Raw genomic sequence first — 23,953 nt, 5'->3', positions numbered from 1 at the left:
CACAATACACACATATATTATGTAAAGACAAACTTTATTTTGGATTCGATTAATCACGATTAATCGTTTACAGCCCTACGTGTAAATATATATAGGCTATGTGTGTGTGTGTATATATATATATGTGTCTTTTGTTCTTAGTAAGCCTGCTTTTACTTGATCTAGAATACAGTAAAATGTGTATATATATATATATATATATATATATATATATATATAGGCTATGTATATTTTTTTTACAATTTAAGATAACTGTTACTGTTTCTATTTTAATTTATTGAAGCGCTTGTGATGCTTTTTTGTAGAAAGCATTTGAAATGGAAATATTTTGTACTAATTATATCTATATTTTACTGACCCCAAACATTTGATTAGTTGTGTAAACTTAAATATTGGTGCATTTATGCTGATTTTTAACAGATAATGCTTTCCTAACATAGATGAGGTAATAGAATTGATAGGTTTGGAAGTATCAGTGAGAATTAGGGGTGTAACAATATATCGTGCCACAATATATCGCAATACAAAAATGCAACAATACGTATCGTGGATAGTGACAATATGTATCGTGGATAGTTCACCCAAAATAGAAATTACTGTATAAGAAAAAAATCATGTTTTCAGAGTTTTAGTGTCAGTACTACATTAAACTACTATATAATGTTGATTATAATGTATAATAATGCAATGGTCAGCTTCAGAATCATGAATATTTTTATTCTGGTGTCACCATTGTCCTTGAATTACAAGCACCAAGTCTAAACCTGTTCATTTTAAACCCACAATGTAATTTCAAAGTTAGCATTTTAATCAACAGTACATTTTTTGTTAACCTTTTATCATATGTCTTGGGAGTATCGCAATAATATCGTATCGTGAGTTCAGTATCGTGATATATATCGAATCGTGAAATGAAGGTATCGTTACACCCCTAGTGAGAATGTTAAACTAAACGGGTCAGTTTTTTAAATATTTTTTTTATCATATGCAACACTTCTGTATGTTTATGCATTTATGGATGGTTATGTTGTAGTAATTTCCAGGTAATTTATTTTTGCCATTGTCACAAGATTTCATTGCGTTCATTTAGTAGGAATTAATACGACCAAATATGTTTCATATCCATGATTTATATATGGATGATGATTTTCTCATGTTATTCACCTTGGCTAGTTCCTGGATTGGGATGTTTCTAAATGTCCCCGAGGCTTATAGGGCAGATATCACTCAAGCCTGGCCGTCTGATTGATCATTAATCAGGATCCCGGTCTAAAAACTTGTCATGTGACACAAACCTGCTTCCTGCAACTGCTGCTCCCATTTTGAGTTTCTACTGTTTTTTGTTTTGTTTGCTTATTTTATTATAATCCATTTAATAAATGTGACATAACAGATAATATCTATCTAAAGATAGCCTATTCGCTTTTTGAATCTACTCTTGTCCTGAGGGAGATTTGACACTTTTAAGCGCTGCTGATGGTTTCATTCAGGTCCTTTTTGATGTGTCTTAGCTAGAGGGGAAGGGCGTGGGTGTGTTTTCTCTCTCTCTCTCGACACACACACACTGTGGCACTGCTGTGTGAATGACTTTGAGGTCCGCTGGAATGAGGTGGTGTGAAGATCTATTTTTGAACGCATCGCTCAGATGTTACTGACCCCTGAGAGCCGCAGCTCTGGGCCCCTCGTGCAGATCTGACACATGGGAGAAAAATATCAATCAGTTTTTTGAATGATATTTATTGCAAGAGTACTTTTGTCAAGTTTGGACCAGAGCTTTAGCCCCTTAATTTTTTATTAACCATGCATTTTTATTTATTTTTGCTTGGTTTGCTCCATTGTAAAGTTATTTTTTTTGTGTGTGTGTGTGTGTGTGTTTTAGTTTTACTTTTATCTGATTAAATAAAACATTTTGCTGATAATTTACTCACCCCCATGCTATCCAAGATGTTCATGTCTTTCACTGCAAAAAATGCCTTTCTTACTTAGTATTTTTTTTAGTCTTGTTTCCAGTCCAAATATCTAAAAATTCTTAAATCAAGATGCAGATGAGTAAAATTACATAAGATATTAAGTCTTGTTTTCTGGGGAAATATATAAAAATTAAGTGAGTTATTATCTGCCAATGGGGTAAGAAAAATAATCTTAATTCAAACAGAAACAAGATAATTTTTCTTATTTTAAGCAAAAACTCACTTAATTTTGATTTATTTCCCCAGAAAACAAGACTTAATATCTTATGTAATTTTACTCATCTGCATCTTGATTTAAGAATTTTTAGATATTTGGACTGGAAACAAGACTAAAATACTAAGTAAGAAAGGCATTTTTTGCAGTGTTCTTTCTTCAGTCGAAAAGAAATAAAGGTTTTTGAGGAAAACATTCCAGGATTTTTCTCCATATAATGGACTTCAATGGCAACCAACGGTTTGAAGGTTCAAATGTCCGTCTCAATCATAGGTCTCAATGCAGCTTCAAAGGCTCTACGATCCCAGTCGAGAAATAAGTGTTTTACCTAGCAAAACGATCGGTCATTTTCTACAAATAAGTAAAAATGATATATTTTTAATAGAGGTCGACCGATTCATCGGTTTTGCCGATTAATCGGCACCGATTGTTGACTGGTGGAACTATCGTTATCGGCAAAAATATATACCGATAGTTTTTCCTGGTTGCGTCCATTCCTGGAGCGGCTGAGAAGCGCACGCTGTCATTCATTACACATGAGAGCTGAGAAGGGTCTGCTGGCATGATGCAGTACAAGAGCGGCCTCTAGAGGTGTAATAAAAACTCGTGCCTCGTGTTGTTTATTTCGACACGTGATTCTGCGTGCTGCACTGAGAGCACATGCTGCGTGGAGAGCGCTGACATCAGATGCGCGTTTAAAGCACCGACACCTCAAATGTATGTATACAGTACATTTTGTCATATCATTATAAAGTGATTAATTTGTTGACTAAATGCTGCATTAGTAGAGAAAGAACAGCACAACAGTATGTTTGTTTGCCTTCGAGGCTGAGAGGACGCTAACATTAGTAGTACCTCAAGCGTTAAAACACTGACAAACATAAACGTAAGTCCCACCCGAATGTTTAATGTCACAATTGTTACCTCTATTTGCATTAGTTCATATCCAGCTGGTCACTTTTATGCATTAAATATGCAGAGAAGTTGCATATTTAAAGCTAGAGACGTAAGCAAACTGATATGTTCATACAGCCGACAGAAACATAAACATAAACGAATCAGAAAAGCATTCGATTTCGGTTATTTATTTTTTTCATCTTCACTTTAATACAAATTTTGTTACTTTTTTATTAATTAAGTTGGCTTGAAAAGAACAGTTAAATAGTTACATTTTGAATGTAACTAGTTTTATTTGTTATTTAGAGTATTACTTTTTGTTTCAGTTTGAATTAATGTCTTTTATTGACTTAAATATTTATTCACATTTATATATTTATTTCATTTAGCATGTTTTCATGGTTCAATACAGTTTTTTTTATTTTTATAATATAGTTCAGCACTGTTTTACTTGGAGTGTTATGTTTGTTTTTATCCAGTATCAATTTTAAAAACTATCGGTTCATTAATCGGTTATCGGCAAGTATGGCCCAACCTAGCTATCGTTATCGGTAAAATCCACTATCGGTCGACCTCTAATTTTTAACCACAAATGCCCGTCTTGTACCATCTCTGATATGCGCCACGCATCACGTTGGAAAGCTCACGCAAGACGTAGTCAGAAGTACCGACCCAGTGTTTACAAGTATGATGTATGTATTTTGAATGACACATATTTATATGTATTTGTGTCAGTTTATTGTTTAAAATGGTCCTTACGTGTGCATATCATTATTGGTACGTGTATTAGTCTTTGCCCGTTCGAAATTACAAACAGACTTTTTATCAATTTTAAAGCTAGACTTGATCAAGTGGTCTACACCAGAGGTCGTATGGGTCACACAAGTTTGACCCATGCTTTTTTGCTTGAAGGTGAAGACCCAACTTTATGCATGTTTTGTAAAATTCCCTCATCTGTCAAACATATTTTATTGGATTGTCCTGGACTTTATACAAGCAGAATGCTCGTTTATGAAGTTACTTCACTTAAGGATAAATTTAATAAGATTATGCCTGAAAAGGTTTTGGGTTTTTTATCATATGTTAATTTAAAAAATCTTGTATAATGACTTGTTGTCTGTTCTGTTTTTATTATATTTATATGATATTTGTATTTTTGTAATTAAATTTTTGCCATGAAAATAGCTTTGAATGCTGACATGGCATTTAATAAAAGAATCTGAATCTGAATCTTTGCCCGTTCGCTTTGTAAACATGTCTTGCGTGAGCTTTCCAACGTGGTGACGTAATGCACGGCGCATCTCAGAGACGGTACAAGACGGGCATTTGTGGTAAAAAAGTATATAATAATTTTTTTTTTCCGAAAATGACATATCCTTTCGCTTGATAAGACTCTTATTTCTCGACTGGGATCGTGTCGAGACTTTGAAGCTGCATTGAGACTCATGATTGAGACTCACATTTGAACCTTTAAACCGTTGGTTGCCGTTGAAGTCCATTATATGGAGACAAATCCTGGAATGTTTTCCTCTCTAAAACCTTAATTTCTTTTCGACTGAAAAAAGAAAGACATGTACATCTTGGATGACATGGGGGTGAGTAAATTATCAGCACATTTTTTTTGCAAGTGAACTAATCCTGTAAAGCATTTTCTCATCATGAATATGAAAATATCACATCCTTTTTTTACCAACCCAAGCGATTGGCCTTCCTTATTATAAAAGTCTGATTTTCGTTGTCACTGCAACTTTAGGGCAATAGCAATGAGTTCAAAGAGGTACTAGGAATAGAAGATTGCTTTCATTTTTTACGCTTTGTTGGTCTGTGAGTTATTGGGAGGCTTACGGAGGAGATTGTTGTTTATGACACAATCTCATTTGGTCTGTGGTATTTCAACTTTGGGAGCAATTTTATGCTGAGTCTGAAACATTGGATCTTTATTAAACTTCTAGGCTAGAACTTTTCAAGAGATCGCTTTAATGTTAAGGGGTCCGTTCTTTATATTATTACAGTCACTTTATAAAGATCTTGGGAACTTTTTCCCATGCCTTCATTATTGTGACAAGTGACAACTGTCTCTCAGTTCCATCATTTGTCCAAATTAACAGTTTTGCTTCTAATAAAGGTCTTGCAAAAGTTTGTGTTCTTGTTTATCAAGGACATAACGGTGTCAGTGAAGAGCATGCTTGAGTTGAAATATGAGACATGTGATGTGCGAAGAAGAAAAAGCAGACCACTGATGGACTTTACTGGACAAATGAGTGTATCTACAGGGCCAAAAGTGCGCATTACCAAAACTACGTTTAGCCTCAGGCCTGCTGTTCAGAGGAAATGAACTTGGTGATGTCTGGGCTTGTCTGATGGGAAAGGAGGACAGCATGCAGTCTTGCTCAAGTGTGCGAGTGTTTCTGTCTCATACCCCGAGGGGCTTGATTCTGTCTGCTGACAGCACCTCACGTTAATTGCCAACATTTAACGTTTGTTTACATCTCATCCTTATCAGACGGCAGTGCCGAGTTGGGAGCTGTCATTATCTTCGCTCTGAGGAAGACCAGTACTTGCTGTACTTTACAGTTTGAAGTTTGAGCTCTCAAAGAATCTGTATTCTGAGACCTAATTATCGTTCTGCCAGAAGGATTCACTTCTTTGAACTTGTGTGATGTGCCGTCTTGATTATTGGTTGACCAATATTGTTTTTTTGATGGCCGATGCCGATATGTATTAGAGAGCAGGGTGGCCGAGATAAAGCCTAAATATTATTTATTTATTTTACTTAATATTTAATCAATTATAAATAAATATGCAAGTTGTTTTGGGATATTTTGATACAAAATTCTTATCTACGCAGGTGAAACTCAAAAAATGAGAATATGGTGCAAAAGTTCATTTATTTCAGTAATTCAACTTGAAGGTGCATAGCGCAACATTCTGAGTTTTTGCAGAACTATGCCACCTCTGGCGGCAAGCGAAACTGCAGCCAGAGATGTGCACGCTCATGGTTGGACCACACATGCATGAGCACGTGCTGTTCATAACTGTTCATAACCAAAGGAGCATCAGCCGCAAATCTTTTGTTTACAATCATAATGTCTTCAGAGGTAATAAAGTTATAAATCCCGTGTGAGCCCTAGAGCAGACCGGAGATCTCTCCATTTGTTGAAAGCCTTCCCTATTATATGTTTACTCTCGTCTTATTCCGACGCCTGTCTATTGAGTCCAATTTGGTCCTTTTGGTTTCACTAGACAAAAGTTGTATTTTGTTTATCTTACGTGGAGTTTGCGTTGGTGTTTGAAATGAACTACAAGCAGGTCTCTTACAATCCATCTTCTACGGAGAATGCCGGCGAATACACAAACCTGCCAGACATAGCTATGTGAGCGTGCCGTGAACGCGCATGACGTCACGCCCAGTCTAAAATTCGGCCCGAATCCCTCTTATTTATTTTACTTTACAGGATTATAGAGACAATCTCAGTGATCAGAGATCATTCAGCCCATCAGGCAATTGTTTAAGCATGTATAGGTTAGAAAACGGGTATTTTTAACATGAAAAGTTGCTTAATGCACCTTTAAAAGGTGAAACTAATATATTATATAGACTCATTACATGCAAAGTGAGATATTTCAAGGCTTTATTTGTTATAATTTTGATTATTTTGATGATTATGGCTTACAGCTTATGAAAACCTTTTCACAATATTCTAATTTTGAATTTAAGGTTTTCATAAGCTATAAGCCATAATTAGGGCTGCACGATTTTGGCCAAAATGATAATCACGATTATTTTGATCAATTTTGAGATCACGATTAATTATCACGATTATTTGTTGATTTGTCACATAGGCTAATTATAACTGCTTTTTACATCCATATTGTGCTACATTTCCTGCTAATGTACAAATGTGTGCATCAAAATAAAATGGGTCCTCTTATTCACCAAAATTCAGTGCATCTCCAGAATAAATAAAAATAATTGATTAATATTTTAAATTGTATTTATATTTTATATACATTGTATTTATAATAATTATTAGGATAGACTAGAGATATTATCTTCTGTTATAATTATTATTACCTATTATTACATGGCTTGGTTACATTCTAATGTAGAATGCAGTCGGTTATTTCTTGATAACACACCGTTGCCATGAAAAACAGAGCGTTGTCATGGACACGGAAGCAATACAATCGTTTTTAAATCAATACATTCCTTTTTAAATCAATATTTTGTGTCAAATTATTGATTTATTTGGAAGGTAGCCATGTAAGCGGGATCCCGATGTCAGTGAATAAAATTCTGTCATTGTTATTTGAAAAGTCTCTTGTTATTTGAAGTCTCTCGCGCACTATCGCTCGCGCGCAGACACACTCGGACCGGTCTCTCTCGCGCACTATCGCTCGCGCGCAGACACACTCTGTCTCATCTCGCCCAGTTCGCTTCGCTTTTGTCTAGTCCGGCAAAACATTCTAGTTTCTACATCTAGAAACTAAGCTGTGCGGTGCAGGGAACAACTCTGATTATTGGCTCGTCATGGAGCCAGCGCTAGATTGGCTTTGCAAAAAAAAAAAAAAACTTTCATATGGAGCGTTCTATGAACAGAATGACGCATTTAAAATATCGCACGATCATGCAAATTTGATCGTGGGAAGCCAAAATCGTAATTGTGATTAAAATTCGATTAAAGGAGTCATGACCTGTAATTTTCACTTTTCCACGAGAATCAATGCATGTTATGATTGCCTAACGATTATACACTGGCCGGGAAGCTGATATTTAAAAGTGAAGCGTTTGTTTACCCCTGGGTTTGTAAACCAGCCCACGTGCACGCGCACTCAAACACGAGATTTTAATTTCTCCCCCGTCTTGACGTCAAGACAGGGCCGGATACACCATATATGGACACCGCAGACCTATGCTGCAGGAAGCCCCGCCCCTCTCCCCCTCATATTCAGTCGAGAGAGATGCAGAACCGTAGTGCACACGTGAGTCACTCTGTTGTTGACTGCCAGAATCAACATGTAACTTAAATGTGTTTTCTCTCCCAAGAACGGACCAAGCTGTCAGGGACCAGTGGATTAAATTAATTTTTAATGACGCGGTTCCTACAACCCTTCCCACTGGCTTAACGTTAGGTGTCTGTGCTAATCATTTTACACCGGAATCGTTCACAAATTTGAATGTCTAAAAAACCACAACGTGAAACAAGGCAAAAACACCACATGATAGCAAACATTGATCTCAATAACCACTGTAAGCTGATTAAAAAAAAGTAGCCTAGACTACATCTCCGTTAATGTAATCTACATTAAATAAAAGGTATAATGTATGTCTCAGTCAAAATGATTGTCTTTACCATTCAGAGACATCTTGATTTAGACGTCCTTCCATCGACTCATCTTCCCTTTCCAGCTCAGGTTCAGAGTCTGGCTCGTGCATTTACGGTTGAATCCCGTAGGTCGTGGCCAGTCGGGTTCATTCACAACTTGCGCCATGATGTCATTTTGGAATGACATGCTGATGAAGTTACCCGCGGTGTCAACCCCCCTCCTTCCTGCCACCAATCAACGCGCCCATCATTTGCATTATTAAAATGACCGTCCACGACAGCCAAAATATCGCATCAGATCTCGCGAGACAATAATGCCTTCAGAAATAAGGGTCAGAGGAGCTCTGTGTTTATTTTTTTTCACTTTTCTTTTTTAGAAGGGCCTGAAAGACTATAATAGAGCGTGTATCCAAGGTAATACTAGGTTATGACTCCTTTAATTGTGCAGCCCTAGCCATAATCATCAAAATTATAACAAAGGCTTGAAATATTTCGCTTTGCATTTAAGTCTATATAGCCTAATATATTAGTTTCACCTTTTAAGTTGAATTCCTGAAATAAATGAGCTTTTGCTCGATATTCTAATTTTTCGAGTTTCACCTGTATTGTTCCTTTAATATTCAGAAGCTTCAGGGCAGGGATGTAGACTATTCCCGAGAATTTCAGGGATGTATTTCACAGGAAAGTGGCACATAACTTCAATTGATATTCTGTGGTTAGCTTTAACTGCTTGCTCCAGGACAAGCTTTTGTGTTCAAAGTTGTCATCAAGAGCATTTAACATTCCTGTCAATGTCCTTCAAAATCGTTGGGTTTGGTGTAAATGCACTGATTTTGTTGAAACAACGGATCGCATTTCCAAGTGATCGACACATCTGCTCAGAAAGAAAAAGGGTGCAGTGTATTCAGAATGCCTTTACAATTCACAAGCGCTTCCAGTTCTCTAATGTTTGCTGCTTTTACATCACCGGTGTGTACTTGCAAGTATGTGCAAGTATGCGTTTGAATGGATCGGATAGTGTGGTGTGGTTTAAAGAGATTTGCAAAGAATTTAGTTTTAATGCCTTTTTGAAATGTTCCCAAACTTTAGAGTTCAAATTGTTTAATCTGTCACTGATGAACGTGATATATATTTTGCATTACATCTGGTTACTAAAGTTACTCTATGAAATATGGCTGCACAATACAATGATCTGACCCCCGCTCAGGCTCAGCTCAGCTTCGTCTCGAAGTCCTCCGAGAGCTCAGTGGGACGGGGCGCAGCTCGACCGATGCACCTCGACTGAACCGAATCTGCATAATACCGCATTTTTAGTCGTTTCCGCGGATCCATTAGGGCTGGGAATCTCTAGGCAGCTCATGATTCGATTCAGATGATAAAACGATTATTGATGCATCCTACAGATTTTTTTTTTGATCAATCAGGATCAGGTTATTTTATGTTTAAGGTAAAACACATTAAATCTCACAGCATTAGCTGTAACATGGAGGCTACAAGCCTATGGAAAACTAATACTGGCTTTTGGGTGATAGGTAAATACATATGGAAAAAGATATATTTTTGGCACATTTTAGCATTTTAAAAATCGATTAAAAAAATGATTTTTTTGCCCAGCCCTACAAATGGAAGTGATTTGGCAATAAATGTTGCAATAGAGTTTGTAATTCGCTTTGCCTTTTCCGAGTTAGGTGAACGCTTTTAAGGTTGTCCTGGTTTCCACGTCAGCGCTGTGTTGATCTGACACGTGTGGTTTATAACATAATAAGCCTTTTTCACACTTCCGGGTTTTGTGTTTCCGCTGCTCACCAACGCCGGGTAAACTTACTTCCGGTGACAACAACAATGGCCGAGACCAAGAATAAGTGTTGCTGTAGCGTCAAGGAAAACCACATTTGGGATTCTGTTGTGCCACTCATCTTGTCAGGAAGCATCAAATCTGGCATAATTGCTGTTTTATGATTAATTACCAGGGACCAATGTTTCTTGAGGAGTAAATGTATACAATATATGTATAAATATAATAAAGGATAATATAATAAATATGAGATATTTACACTTAGATTAATTTTTACAATAGTAGTGATACTTTAAATATTTAATGGTAACATAATTAAATAAATTGTTTTTATTTTTTTACTTTGTACTGTAACATTTGATCAAATGTATATTGTCATTGTTTATACTAAGTTTCCTGAAAATAAATTGACAGACACAATGAAATAGTTGACAACAAAATGCTTGTTTTAATAATAATTCATTAAAAACAAATGTCAACTCAGTTCTGTTGTTCATTTTTATTCACACAATATAAATACATATAGAATTAGTAAATGTGTATGCATATAATCACATATATTACACAAGATCAAATTAAAAAGATAAGCATGTATTCACCATTATGTACATAAATGTGGGTATATATACAATTATAAGAATAAATCCAAAGGTCAGAAAATGAACAGAAACTGTCCTGTTCATAACACTGAAAGATACACATTCATATAGACATTCAGCTCTGGCGGAAATCCGTTTACCCGGCGTGACGTAGTTTCCGGTTGCGTGTGAAAAAGGCGAATCCTCCGCCTAATTTGAATGCTTCCAATTGGTCAGATCACCTGTCAATCAAGCTCCCCGCGAAGGGTCAATTAGCCGATGTTATTAATTCTGCTGTGAATTTAAACACTGGTAACACTTTATTTTACAGTGTCGTTGTTACATATGTTACATGTTACATATTACAATTAATATTACTCAGTACTTGCATATATAATTAATTACACTGTAACAATGACACTTGTAAAGTAAAGTGTTATCAAGAATGGTTTCAGATATTATGTGCTAGTTTTAAATTAAATTTCTCTGTGATTTTAGGGCTATTTAACCAACTCATGGTCGTGAATTTGAGTAGATGCATGAAGTCAGTTGACACTTGTTTCAATGCAGCTTGTCATTTACTATATTTAAATTAAATCAGCTTTGCATCAGCCATTGGCATCATTCATCAAAAACTCTTTACTTACCAGCATTCTTCAAATATCTTTTTTTGTCTCACAGAAGAAAGTAAATCATAGGTTAGGAATGACATGAGAATGAGTAAATAATGACAGAATTAAATTTTTTGGTGAACTATCCCTTTAAACTCATGTTTTGCACGGTTTGCTAGGACTGCGTACTACAGTGGTGCATTGGTCTAAGTGTAATGAGTTTTAATCTGAAGAAGCAGTCTTTAATGTACACGTCTGGCCAGCTCAGCAACACACTCCAGTAAGTGTTCTCCAACGGCCCTGTTGGAAAGACGCCATTCAGAGGAATGCAAACCACAGGTTTCCCCAAAGACTGTTTGCTGATAGACCGTTCTTCATTGATTCACCCCACTCTCGTGATGCCATAATCTATATATATATATATATAATGTACGTAGTGGATGTACCATTAGGAACGGGGATACTGTGATGCTTTAGTGTTGTGGTTAATCTGTATCACCGCAACATTTTCAAATGCCCATGTTGAAATCTCACCACTATGCAGGTCTGTGTAACTTGGGATCTGGAAGTAGTAAACAACACACACACACACACACACACACAATCACGTTTGGATGTTTTTTAAGGTTATGAAATCTACCCAGATGGCGTGTCCAAATAGCTGTGCAAATTTGGTATAAAGACGAAGGCTGCACTTGGAAAACATGCATGCTTTTCTCCTCTTTTGAAGACACTTCATGGCGATGACTAAATTATTTCATCTAATACTCAAATGCCATTTGCTGCAGTCGTGTAGTCACCACGTGAAATGAAATGGCATTTATCTGTGTGCAGTTGGAATGCTTTTTCTATCTGGGAACGTTTACCCAGGCTGAGACTTAGTGAGCACTTTCCAAGCTAATGCTTTTCCAAGGACATGCTGTACACAGAGTGCATGGAGCACGTTTATTGCCCTTCTCAGACTCTGCCCAGTCTGACACAGCACAAGGACCTTTCCTGCATAAATTACTAATTAAATGTAGAATAATCCTTATTAATAGGGATGCACCGAAGTTAAAATTCTGGGATGCACGTGGCTGAAAATCGAAACCGTAAATAACGTTTTTTTTTTAAATACAATTAGCTTAATTTTTTTCTTTTTTTTGCATTAAAGTTCAGGATTTTGGACATCGGACCTCATTTGCAAGGCGTTATTCATCAGTGGAGACAGTTTTCAAAAAAATTAATCCAGTCCTTACAGTTGCATAGTTCGCCGGTGCTAGGCTAGCGCGAGTCAATGGTATATGCTAGCCTGCCATTAAAAACAGTTTTACCCACTCCACAGTAGTGTCCATAGCCTTAAAAAATACAATTGCGCCATTTTTTTATTATTAAAACGTCACATAAATCAGGCCAGGAATGATTTATTAACAAATCACTCTGAACATATCTTCAGAATACTGCTAAGTGTATAACTGGAAAGTTTGGTGTACATCGGTGCTACATAGGCTGAGATGTTTACACTGGAGAATGACAAAAAACAAATTTTAAGAAGATTTGTAATGTAAAAATTCACACTTTATTTAGTGGAAACAATTATTTACAGACACAATATCTCATCAAATCATTAGCAACAACAATACAAACCACCTAAATCACATCAAAACTTATAAACAGCATTTATGGCCTTTAACTGAACACACATCTAAATGTCAGAGCGCGTCACGTGATGCATCTGAACCAATCACGAGTTAAATGGCTCATTGCAGTTTCACGATTGGTTGCTGATAAAAAGGAAATGACCATATTTGGATCCAACAACAATGTACAGGAGAGAGAGAGCTTCCCAACGGTGTGTGTGATGACGGTGCAGACAGAGATCGCTGATCATGATGATTGAGAACGCCAACTTTTGTTGAATTTAGGAGAAATCTACAGACGCAAATAGACAAAGTTAGTAAAATAAAGACCTAAATGTGTATTTTGGACTTTTTTTCACCACAAGTCTGAAAGAAGACATGTTATTGAAGACAAATATCCCAAACTCTCAAAATTGATAGTTTGTAATGTGACTAACTGTTTTGTCCTTACGACAGTGCAGTTTTTGTTGTAATTATTGAGCATTGGTTTGGTATTGCTTATTAAAACTGGAGAGACTGGATTATAGAAGTATTGCCGAAACTCCAGAAGACGTTCCTGAGCTCCGCTCATGGAGAATGAGCCGTTGGAAATCTTTTAGAGCAGACTGTAGTTTAATTACACTGCCTGAGGAGAAGATGAAAGTAGGGGTGGGCGATATGGCAAAAATATCATATCACGATTTTTTTCAGGAAAATCACGATTAACGATTTTATCACGATTCCTTTTCATGTTGGTTTTACTATTTTGCAAGTGACTGAGCATCACAGCCTAACAAATGTCCCTATTTTAAAAACAAAGCCTTAGGTAACAAAATATAAAATAAAAAAGAATGGCAGACATTTAGGCCAAAGTGGCAAAGATAAAAAATCTTTGTCATTTTCTTTGTTATTAAAAATTAAGAACAAAGATACACATATACAACTTAATATACAAATTAAATAAACAGTGCTTTATTTTTTCAGCTACAGGTGTATTTAACAGCATTGAAGAAAGTAATTAAATGAACAAATATGAAAATAAAACACAACATAGACTTCACTGTATAAATTTTACATGGATTCTTATTAAAGCGACTATTAAAGTTCTCAGTCAAGAGTGAGTGAGATGCTCTTTGTATTTTGTTGTTTTATTAACAAGCATAGTTTTTCAAAGATTTAAATTCTCTCAAGCCGTTTTAAACCTGAATAAGTCTCCCTCTTCTGTTGAAAATAAAAGTTATTTGGAAGAATGTGGGTAACCAAACAGTTGATGTACCCCAGAGACTTCCATAATAGTTTTTTCCCACTATGGTCAATGGGGACCAGCAACCGCCCGGTTAGCCACACTCCTCAAAATATCTTCTTTTGTGTTCAGCACAAGAAAGAAATTAATACAGGTTTGGAACAACATTAGAGAGTGAGTAAATAATGACAGAATTTTTATTTTTGGGTAACTGTCACTTTAAGGACAAGCGGCAGCATGTTTACTATTAGGGCTACTGTCACTTTAAGATCTGCGCGCAACGAGTCTACACGCATTTGACAAGCAGATTTTTTCTGAATTTTTTCTATTGTTCTTTCACTTAAGACATAACCAACTTTGTTTATGTAAACCTTGTGTGTATTTGACAGTATTAGCGCAATAAGACTCGAAATATAACTTAGCCCAGCAGACGCTGTTAGACAGGCTTTTAGTGCATGTGCGCCTCGGGTGTTTCAGAAAAGCGCCCGTTAGAACAGCGCATCAGCAGCGAATGACATGTTTAACCGGCAAGGCTTTAAAGCACATGCAAATAATTAATTTTTATGAACTACAGTGTCCCGTTCCTCTGCATTTCATGTGAATATACGTCGCGCTGTACAGTATGTTGAGACGGAGGCGCCAGAAATGCAAACTGATAAAATGGACGATCCTACGATATTTCTTCAAAAGCAGATCGTGGAGACATTTTAATCGTCCACGATCAAAAATCGTAATATCGCACACCCCTAGATGAAAGACACACGATGCACTCTTAGCTGAATCGTCTCATTCGTTCATGTATTCATTTGTATTTATAGCCCATGTAAAGTGACTGGTCATGATTGGTCTGCAGCTTATTAAATGAAAGCAAGCGTTGAAGAAGGACTGCATCCAAACAGGTAATTATCATTAGAGTCATCAACCAGCACATCATCACATGGTCACCGGTGCTCGGTGGTGTTGATGCGTTTATGTGTGCAAAAAAACAACAGAAACTCGAGCACTTTGATTCTGTGAGTACTAAATGGGGAGTTTTTCTCTTGAATGCAAGGGATGTCATTGTCCTGATCCGATCCAAGTCATCGGTATCGTGCCGATACTGGCCCAGAACGCCAGATCGGAGAAAAAAAATATGATCCAATACCTATCCAACACAAACCATGGGAAAATCAATCTAGCTTAAACCATCGCCTAAATGCTTGATGCACGCAAATTAGTTAAAATCTCCCGGAATCTAGAGCGAGCGATCAAGAAGCGTGCATGTGTGTGTAGCGCGCACGGCAGAGAGAGGGAGCGCGAGAGACCTTGCGTGTGTGTGCTAGTGTGTGTGTGTGTGTGTGCACGAAGCGTAAGGACCCAACCAATCAATCGTCAGTGTGGACGGGCTTTTATCTCTTCTCCCGAACCAAATTAATCAGAACCATTTGTCAATGTTATGTTATTTATTTGGAATGTTATACACATTTATTTATGTCTTTCAGTGCCTTTTTGTTATTACTACTGTGATTTGCACATAGCTGCACTGTGAGGGATAGTTTTGTATTTATTTGTTACAATGCTGAATGTTAGGGATGGGCGATATGGCCTAAAATCCATATTGCGATATACATTGCAGCCTGTTGCGATAACGATATGTATCATGATATATAAATTATAATAGAACCATTTCAGAAAATGTTTTTTTTTTTTTTTTTTAAGAAAGAAACGTATGTAGTTTTGAGAACATATTGTGCAAAACTGTAATTATACAACATAATGTTGCAGATTATCTTTCAAGTACACTTAGCTGCAGATACTTTAACAAAGAAAAAGCTTAAAGTATTGGGTTTCTTTTCTTTAGTGCAAAGCAAACCGTTCTAAACGGCACTACACTTAGGCCAAGTTAGTTAAAGTCCTTGGTTCTTAAAGGATAATTCCGGTATTTAACACCTTGAGTCTATATTGTAGTTTGTTTTGGATGAACAAGAGTGGTGGACAACATTTTTTTGACAATGGTTCCTCTCTCGAGTTTTTGACTATAAAAGAATTGGCCATGGACCCATTTAACATTGGAGTCAATGGGCATGTCCGAAAATGTCATTAAAACAGCCAATAATGTTCGTTTACAAAACTGTTAAACTCACCGAGTGGTTAGTGGTGTTCGTTGATGATTATAAACAATATATCGTCGCACTATATGATTCCAATCCGTTTATTTTGCTATAGTGGAACTATTTTTTCAACAATGGGATTTTACAAAATGACGAATAAAACACGACAGAAACTGTATTTCGCAACACTTTTTGGTTCTGGAACATCAACTAACACCACTAACCACTCGGTGAGTTGCACAGTTTTGAAAAATAATGTTAAAGGCTGTTTTAATGACATTTTCGGACATGCCCATTGACTCCAATGTTAAATGGGTCCATGGCCAATTCTATTATAGTCAAAAACTCGAGAGAGGAACCATTGTCAAAAAAATGTTGTCCACCACTCTTGTTCATCCAAAACAAACTACAATATAGACTCAAGGTGTTAAATACCGGAATTATCCTTTAAATGCCACCCAAGATGCAGAGAACAGGATACACTGGTGTCTTTTTGGCTGTGGAAATGTCTGTGAAAAATAGTAGTACAATTTTATTGAATGCATTTATGGTGACATTACTATTTTCAGGTCAATCCGTGTTCATTCTGAGCACAAACCATGCGCTGTCACTTTAATTCAGCGCGTGCAGCACACGGAAATAGACTCGTGCGGAAACGATCGCTGCACTGCTGTATGTACGCACTGCACCTGGAACACAACGATCAAACGATTAATTTTTTTAATCGCAGAAGCTTCATAGTTAACTGCGATTAATCACGGTTTGAATTGCAGAGTGTCAAATTGTGTTATTTTGCATATCAAGGCAGTTCTAAGCCCATAATGTAGTATATCTTACCTGAGTTTTCATTGGGAATCAAAAGAACACATAAAATTTCCTTTTTGACCTTTTTTTATATAAAAAAAAAAGTGCAATGTAGACCAACTTCCAAATATTAGGAGGAATAAAGTAACGCAGTGCTTACTTCGAGAGATTACATTTATCAGGCCCTTCTCTTAAGGCGAGACACTACAGGTGAATAGGGTACAATTTTAAAATAATAGATATCACCATGACACTTCCTCAGTTGATTACTTACACAAGTTCATAAAAAAAATGTATTACAAGTTTTTGAAATTTGTATGTTTAATTATGCAAATTAGGTATTATCTCATTAAATATGCACACTTTTGCATATATTTTCGGTAGATAGATCTGAACATATGATAAAGCCAGGTGCAAAATTCTTTTTTCATTTTGTTTACACACAAGATGAAAAAAGATGTTCAGAGGGATTTCAGGATATATGCTTTCATTACCTAGGAAATCTAAATATACTGTCCATAGCCTTAAAAAATCGATTTTCGCCATATTTTTGGGATTAAAATGTCCCATAAATCAGGCCAGGAATGATTTATTAACAAATCCCTCTGAACATATCTTCAGAAGACTGCTAAGTGTATAACTGGAAAATGTGGTGTACATCGGTGCTACATAGGCTGAGATGTTTCTACTGGAGGATGACAAAAAACCCATTTTGAGAAAAAGGCATTTAAAGATTTGTAATGTAAAAAATCATACTTTTTTTTAGTAGAAACAACTATTTACTGACACAATATCTTATCAAATAATTAGCAACAACAATACAAACCACCTAAATCACATCAAAACTTATAAACACAGCATTTATGGCCTTTAACTGAGCAGAAAAACAGTCAAAAACACACATCTAAGTGTCAGAGCGCGTCACGTGATGCATCTGAACCAATCACGTTGTCAGAAATTGACATCAGCCAATGAGATTTCGCTTTTAGGGTTAAATGCCCATTTTACTTTCACGATTGGTTGCTGATTAAAAGGAAATGACCATATTTGGACCCGACAGCATTGTACAGAAGAGAGAGAGCTTTTCAGACATGTGCGTGATTAAAGGAAGAACACAGAGATCGCGGAGCAGCGCGTTGATTTAGAACGCCAACTTTTGTTGATTTTCGGAGAAATCTACAGACGCAAATAGACAAAGTGTAGTAAAATAAAGACCTAAATGTGTATTTTGGACTTTTTTTCACCACAAGTCTGAAAGAAGACATGTTATTGAAGACAAATAGCCCAAAATCTCAAAATTGACCAGTGAAAAAAAAACGATGTTTTTGCCTGCCGTGTCTCGCCTTAAGCTACTTAAAAAAAAAAAACAATAACATCATTAGCAAAACAATTCCTAGCTGGAAATAACAGCAATCAAGTGATATGTAACACTGGTAGGAAATTTCTAACTCGCTTATGAGTATGACAAACAGAGCAGTCTAAAACATTGACGGCCACAGTGGGATATTTGTAACATTTTCTAGTTTTAAACTTCTTAACTTCTTTTCATCCAAGGGTCTGCTGCGACGCCCGCACTCAGGAATAGTTCTTTGGCGAGGCTGCGGCTTGCTTGGCGGGGAGGCGTCAGGTATAACACCGGGGTGTTTCGCCTGGAGGTGGTAACTTAGACTTGACGTGCTCCGATGGTAGCTTGAAACAAATGCTGCCTTGTACCTTAGTGTTGTCAACGGAACCGTCTGGGTTTTTTTAAAAGTTAAACAGCCTGTTTAAAAATCCGGTCGTACTTTTTCTATCCATCACCTTTTACCGCTTCACAAACTTACCTGAAATGCGATCAAAAAAAAAATAACAACGCGTTATGGGTTGTTTTTAACTAATCGCGATTAATGCATTAACGCTGACAGCCCTAATAACAATACGATGATGCGTTGCGGCTCGTGCCTCTAAATTTTGTGGGTAGATTGCGTCATCAACATGCATTATCGCGATCTCTATCGTAGGTCAATTTTGTATCGTTTATATTGCATATCGTTTCTATCGCCCATTACTACTGAATGCTGCTGTTTAAATTGTTTTAACTTTAAACCTGTTGGTAGCTTTAAGTACTGAAGTACCTGTATTATTTTTTTTTGTGTGTGTGTTTGAGTAAAGGGGCTATGTGGAGTTTTCAGCGGCATCTAGCGGTGATGTTTCAGATTGCAACCAATACGTTTACAAGCGAGTGCTCGTGCGCGTGCTTTCTTTTGTTTTTTATTATTATGTGGAGTTTGTGTTGGAGTCTGTGTTGTGCTGGTCGCTAGTATTAGCAGACTCATGTCATAAAGTTGCAGTGTCGTCGCTGTTGTGTGCACAGTCAGTAGACGAGGCGAGACGCTCGGGAGCGCGCATGCAGGTCTCAGTCACGGCACTGGATTTCTTGGCAAATCCGACCGGGAGATTTCACATAGAAATAGGAATACTTGCTTTCAGAGGTAATAGCAAAACCTGCCAAGTGGATCATTTTATTGTGAGATTACAACCCCTTCACACACAGGCAATAAAAATGTATTAATTTTAGTAGAAAACTACACATAGCACCTTTAAAGGGTGGCAGTCTTTCATAATCAGCTGTTCTTGTGGACTATATACTGGAGAAGTATTTGTTCTCCATTTGAGTGAGATGTTTTTAGGTGGCTAATGGAGCAAAGTGCTTCCATATATTTTATTATTATTAGTAGTATTAGTTCAAGAATAAAATAAAAATATCGGATTGATATCGGTATCGGCAAGTAGCCAAAGCTGCGGCATCGGTATCGGAAATGAAAAAGTGATATCGGGACATCTCTAGTTTTTACTTTTCTGCATAAGGAATAATTCAGGTTATTTTAAACCTGATGACCTCATGTTCAATAATTAGGGATGCTCCGATCAGGGTTTTTGCAGCCGATATACGACTATCTATTTCTTGTCATCATGATCTGCCTTTCACACTTTTTCAAAGGCATTTCCAATGATTTCACATCTGAGTGGCTGGCATACTCAATGGCATCAAGGTATCAAGTACATGGTCTCATTTGATAGAAATCCTTTAAAATTTTGAAGAAAATTTATTTTTATCATGTTTTGACTTGGAGGTTCTTATGTTACAACGCTGCCCCGCATAAAAAATATTAATTTTTGTTATTATTTGTGATTGACATGAAGTAAACATGTCAAAATCAAGTTTGGGCTTGTTCACAATCATGTCAACTGCATCTGGGCCAAACATTGTATTGAAAATCTCAAAAGAATCAAAAGTTGTGTCAAAAAAGTGTTTTACTGAACATAAGAACTACTTACATTTGTAAACACCACAAAGCATAAAATATTTATACATAGAATCAGTAACAAGATCCTGGTTAATTAATGATGATCTTCCAGCACTCTTCCAGTTGTGCGCTCTTGTTATAAGTCGCAGACCTGTCAATCTGAGCGATCAATCCTATCCAAGCACAAGCACGCTACAGCTGTAAAACCCTACCCACCATTCTCGACATCCAGTTTCCATTGTTTGAACTGTCAAATGAGTTTGAAAAACACTGCATCATGAAATAGAGGTAATTTCCCCTCAATCTAGGGGTCGTCTGTAGTAAAGAAATTCAGTAAAATCACTGAAGAATGCTTGAACAGAAACACAAGATTGACTTTTCCTCTTGAACCTTGAGTCCTGCAAAGCTTGCATTGTGATTGTGTTTACTGTAGACATGTGCCGATTTTCGGTAATTCGATAAATCACGATAATGAATATACACGATATTGTTATCGTGGGCACTTCAAAATACCGTAAAAAATAATAGATCCGAATTTTTATTTTTAGAACGTGCATTATAGCTTATTTTCCATCAACCGCTTGAACAAACACTGCGTATATGCTGCGCAGAACACGTGAGCGCACCCGGATGTAAACAGTGTTCACGTCACATGTAGAATCACACTGCACGCAGTGCGCGCCACGGGCACTGACGCCGCATTCAAATTCTCACATGAAGAAGAAGAATGGCGGAAGGAGGAACGCTGCCGACAATTTATCCCCCTTCAAAAAGGGTAAAGTCAGATGTTTGGAAATATTTTGGGTTCCAAAAAAATGCAGATACCCTTTGTGTAAGACATGTGGACGGAAAGTGGCTGCAAAACAAGGGAACACGTCTAACATGTTCGCTCATATTCGTGACAACCATCCACTGCAATTCAGGGAGATAAAGGATATAATTGTTCAGTTTACTTTTATATTTTATATTGTTTTATTTGTATTTATTTGTATTTAAATGTTTGAGTTACTTTTAGTTCATTAAAAAGTTATTAAAGTTACTAAAAGGACAAAACTGAAGTTTGTTTCTTTTTTTAACCTGTTTCTCTTGTAAAATTACAATATCGTGATAATACCGTATACCGTGATAAATGCTCTCTCAATTAATCGCAGCATGAAAAAGTGATACCGGCACATGCCTAGTTTACTGTAAACATGTTTCCCGTTCATTTATACACACACGCGGTAAATATGTGTATGGTAATCAACAGCATGCACATCTGGTTTACATAAACAGGGTGAAAATAAACCAGAATTTTTACTTTTGTGTCTCTTTGGTCACAGACTAGTTGTCTAGTCGACTTTAATGTTCGCTTAAGCTTGACATCGACTAGTCTCTGATCATGGCCTATAAACGGCGCAGCAGGATAATAAATATTTGAAGTAGTGATGCGCGGGTCGGCTTTTTTTCCAACCCGCGGGTCCGCATTTATGAAATTATTTGGCCCGCCCCAGCCCGCCCCGCACCACTGTATCTATTTTTACAACCCGCCCCGCACCGCACCCGCGACCATAAAATAGACATGCGTTGTAATGGAAATGAAAACAGCCTTTATTACAGCCTGAAAGTGCAGAAACATCGCCATGTTAACTGACAACAACAGACGATTATGAATATGAATTAAATGAACCATAAATCACGTAGCCGAAACTGCTGTTGTCTCCTGCTGCAACTATTTCTGAGAACCGGTCCCAAACATTAGATTTAGCAGCCTGACCTTCTTTTCTTTTAATGATGTAAATTCCCGACCTCAACATCTCCCTCACCTCGTCTTCCATCTCCACTTTTATTTCTCCTTATTTTGTAGCTGGCGGTGGGAGCTGTTTGGCGCGCCGCTTTCGTGACATCACGTGACGCCTCGCCTGGGCACATCACGCAATATACGTTGCTGCGATCTTCATATTGTAAACTTATCAAATAACCTAATAGAATATGAAAATATATATTCCCAAATATTTCATATAGGCTGACATTTTTTTATTTTGTTTTTAATGACCCGCCCCAACCCGCCCCGCAAATAAAGTGACAATTTCTTTACCCGCCCCAACCCGACCCGCGGGTAACCCGCGGGGTCCGCGGGTTATGAGACGACCCGCGCATCACTAATTTGAAGTCTTTTACGCTCCGTTTCCAAAAAGTGTCAAGTAATGCGAACTCTGAGTGCGCTCCACAAGACACAGTATGTTTGATTATACCATCTCGATGCTCAATTTATCGGGTGAATGCACGTTTTAAACAGCTTATTGTACACGCAAATTAATCACAGTTATAAACTAATGCGCTGTTGGATTGTTCGCAATACTGAGCTCACTATATGATACTATTGCGATATTTTAAGCCACAATAAAACTTTTTTTATTATTAAAATAATATTATTATTTTATTATTATCAGGACCCACACATATTCCTCCATTGCATTATTATACATTATATTCAACATTATATATAGTAGTTGTATGTAGTATTGTCACGCAGTATTCGCGAGTTCACGCTTGGATCTACACAGACAAAGCCACGCGTGTACAGACTCTCCCGATGCTCACTATGTCCCGTCTCTCCCGCTATTAATGCACTATACATATAAGAATAAACCTTCTAAACGCTTTAAATAATCATACCACTAAAACGAAATGTGATGGTGATTTAAATATGTTTGCGCTTTCACTTTGAGGAGTGCCGTTCCAGCGCTTCAGATGATCTGTTGATCCAATCACAGTTCTAATCGCAAGAAACCGTCAAATGGACGATTCCCAAACTGTAAACGCCAACGGTTAGTTCATCCAATATTTGTATTCTACATTTACTCACTCTCATGTTGTTTTTGTGCGTCACGCAAGCATATGAACGTCAGCTGTCTCCTAATTATGACCCGAAATAGATAAACATGAGTCTGCTCTTTAAATTAATAAAAAAATATATATATTTTTTATATTAAGTGGGTTATGTTAAGCATTTTTTTCATTCTTTTCTCTGAGATATGCCTATAATGTTAATGTTTTTTGTGCCAAAACAGTTGTCATGTAATAGGTTTTGGTGCCTTCAGTTCAAACATTCAAATAGTTCTTAAATATATATATGCATACGTGTGTATTTATATATATATATATATATATATATATATATATATATATATAAAATAATTATACACAATACACGTACATATGTTATTTAAACACAAACTTTTATTTTGGAAGCGATTGATCGTTTCCCATCCATATCACCCACCAATAATCGCGATTTCAATACAAAAATAATCGTGATTTATGATTTTTGCCATAATCGAGCTGCCCTACTAACTCTCTCGCTCTCTTTCTCGTCCAGACGCTACACATGTGCTCCGTTACTGAACCTACTGAGCTGGATTCAGGCTTTAATTTAATGCTGTAAAGAAATAGTTTCATTTGTTTTATTTATTTTTCCATTTGATGATAATGATGATCTATTGCATAACACTGTACGTGACCTTTGACCTTGTCTCTGTGTGGTTTTGTCTCTGCAG

General features: G+C 36.8%; 1 protein-coding gene across 2 annotated transcripts in view; it reads left to right on the top strand.

The window, feature by feature from the left end:
- Positions 1 to 23,953, top strand: part of ppp1r37 (protein phosphatase 1, regulatory subunit 37) — a 63,801-nt gene that overhangs the window by 5,256 nt on the left and 34,592 nt on the right. The window lies entirely within an intron of this gene.

The sequence above is a fragment of the Phoxinus phoxinus genome, assembly GCF_949152265.1.
Source record: "Phoxinus phoxinus genome assembly, chromosome: 8".
NCBI lineage: Eukaryota > Metazoa > Chordata > Actinopteri > Cypriniformes > Leuciscidae > Phoxinus > Phoxinus phoxinus.
The sequence above is the reverse complement of the archived record's forward strand: the minus strand, read 5'-3'. Positions and strand labels throughout refer to the sequence as shown.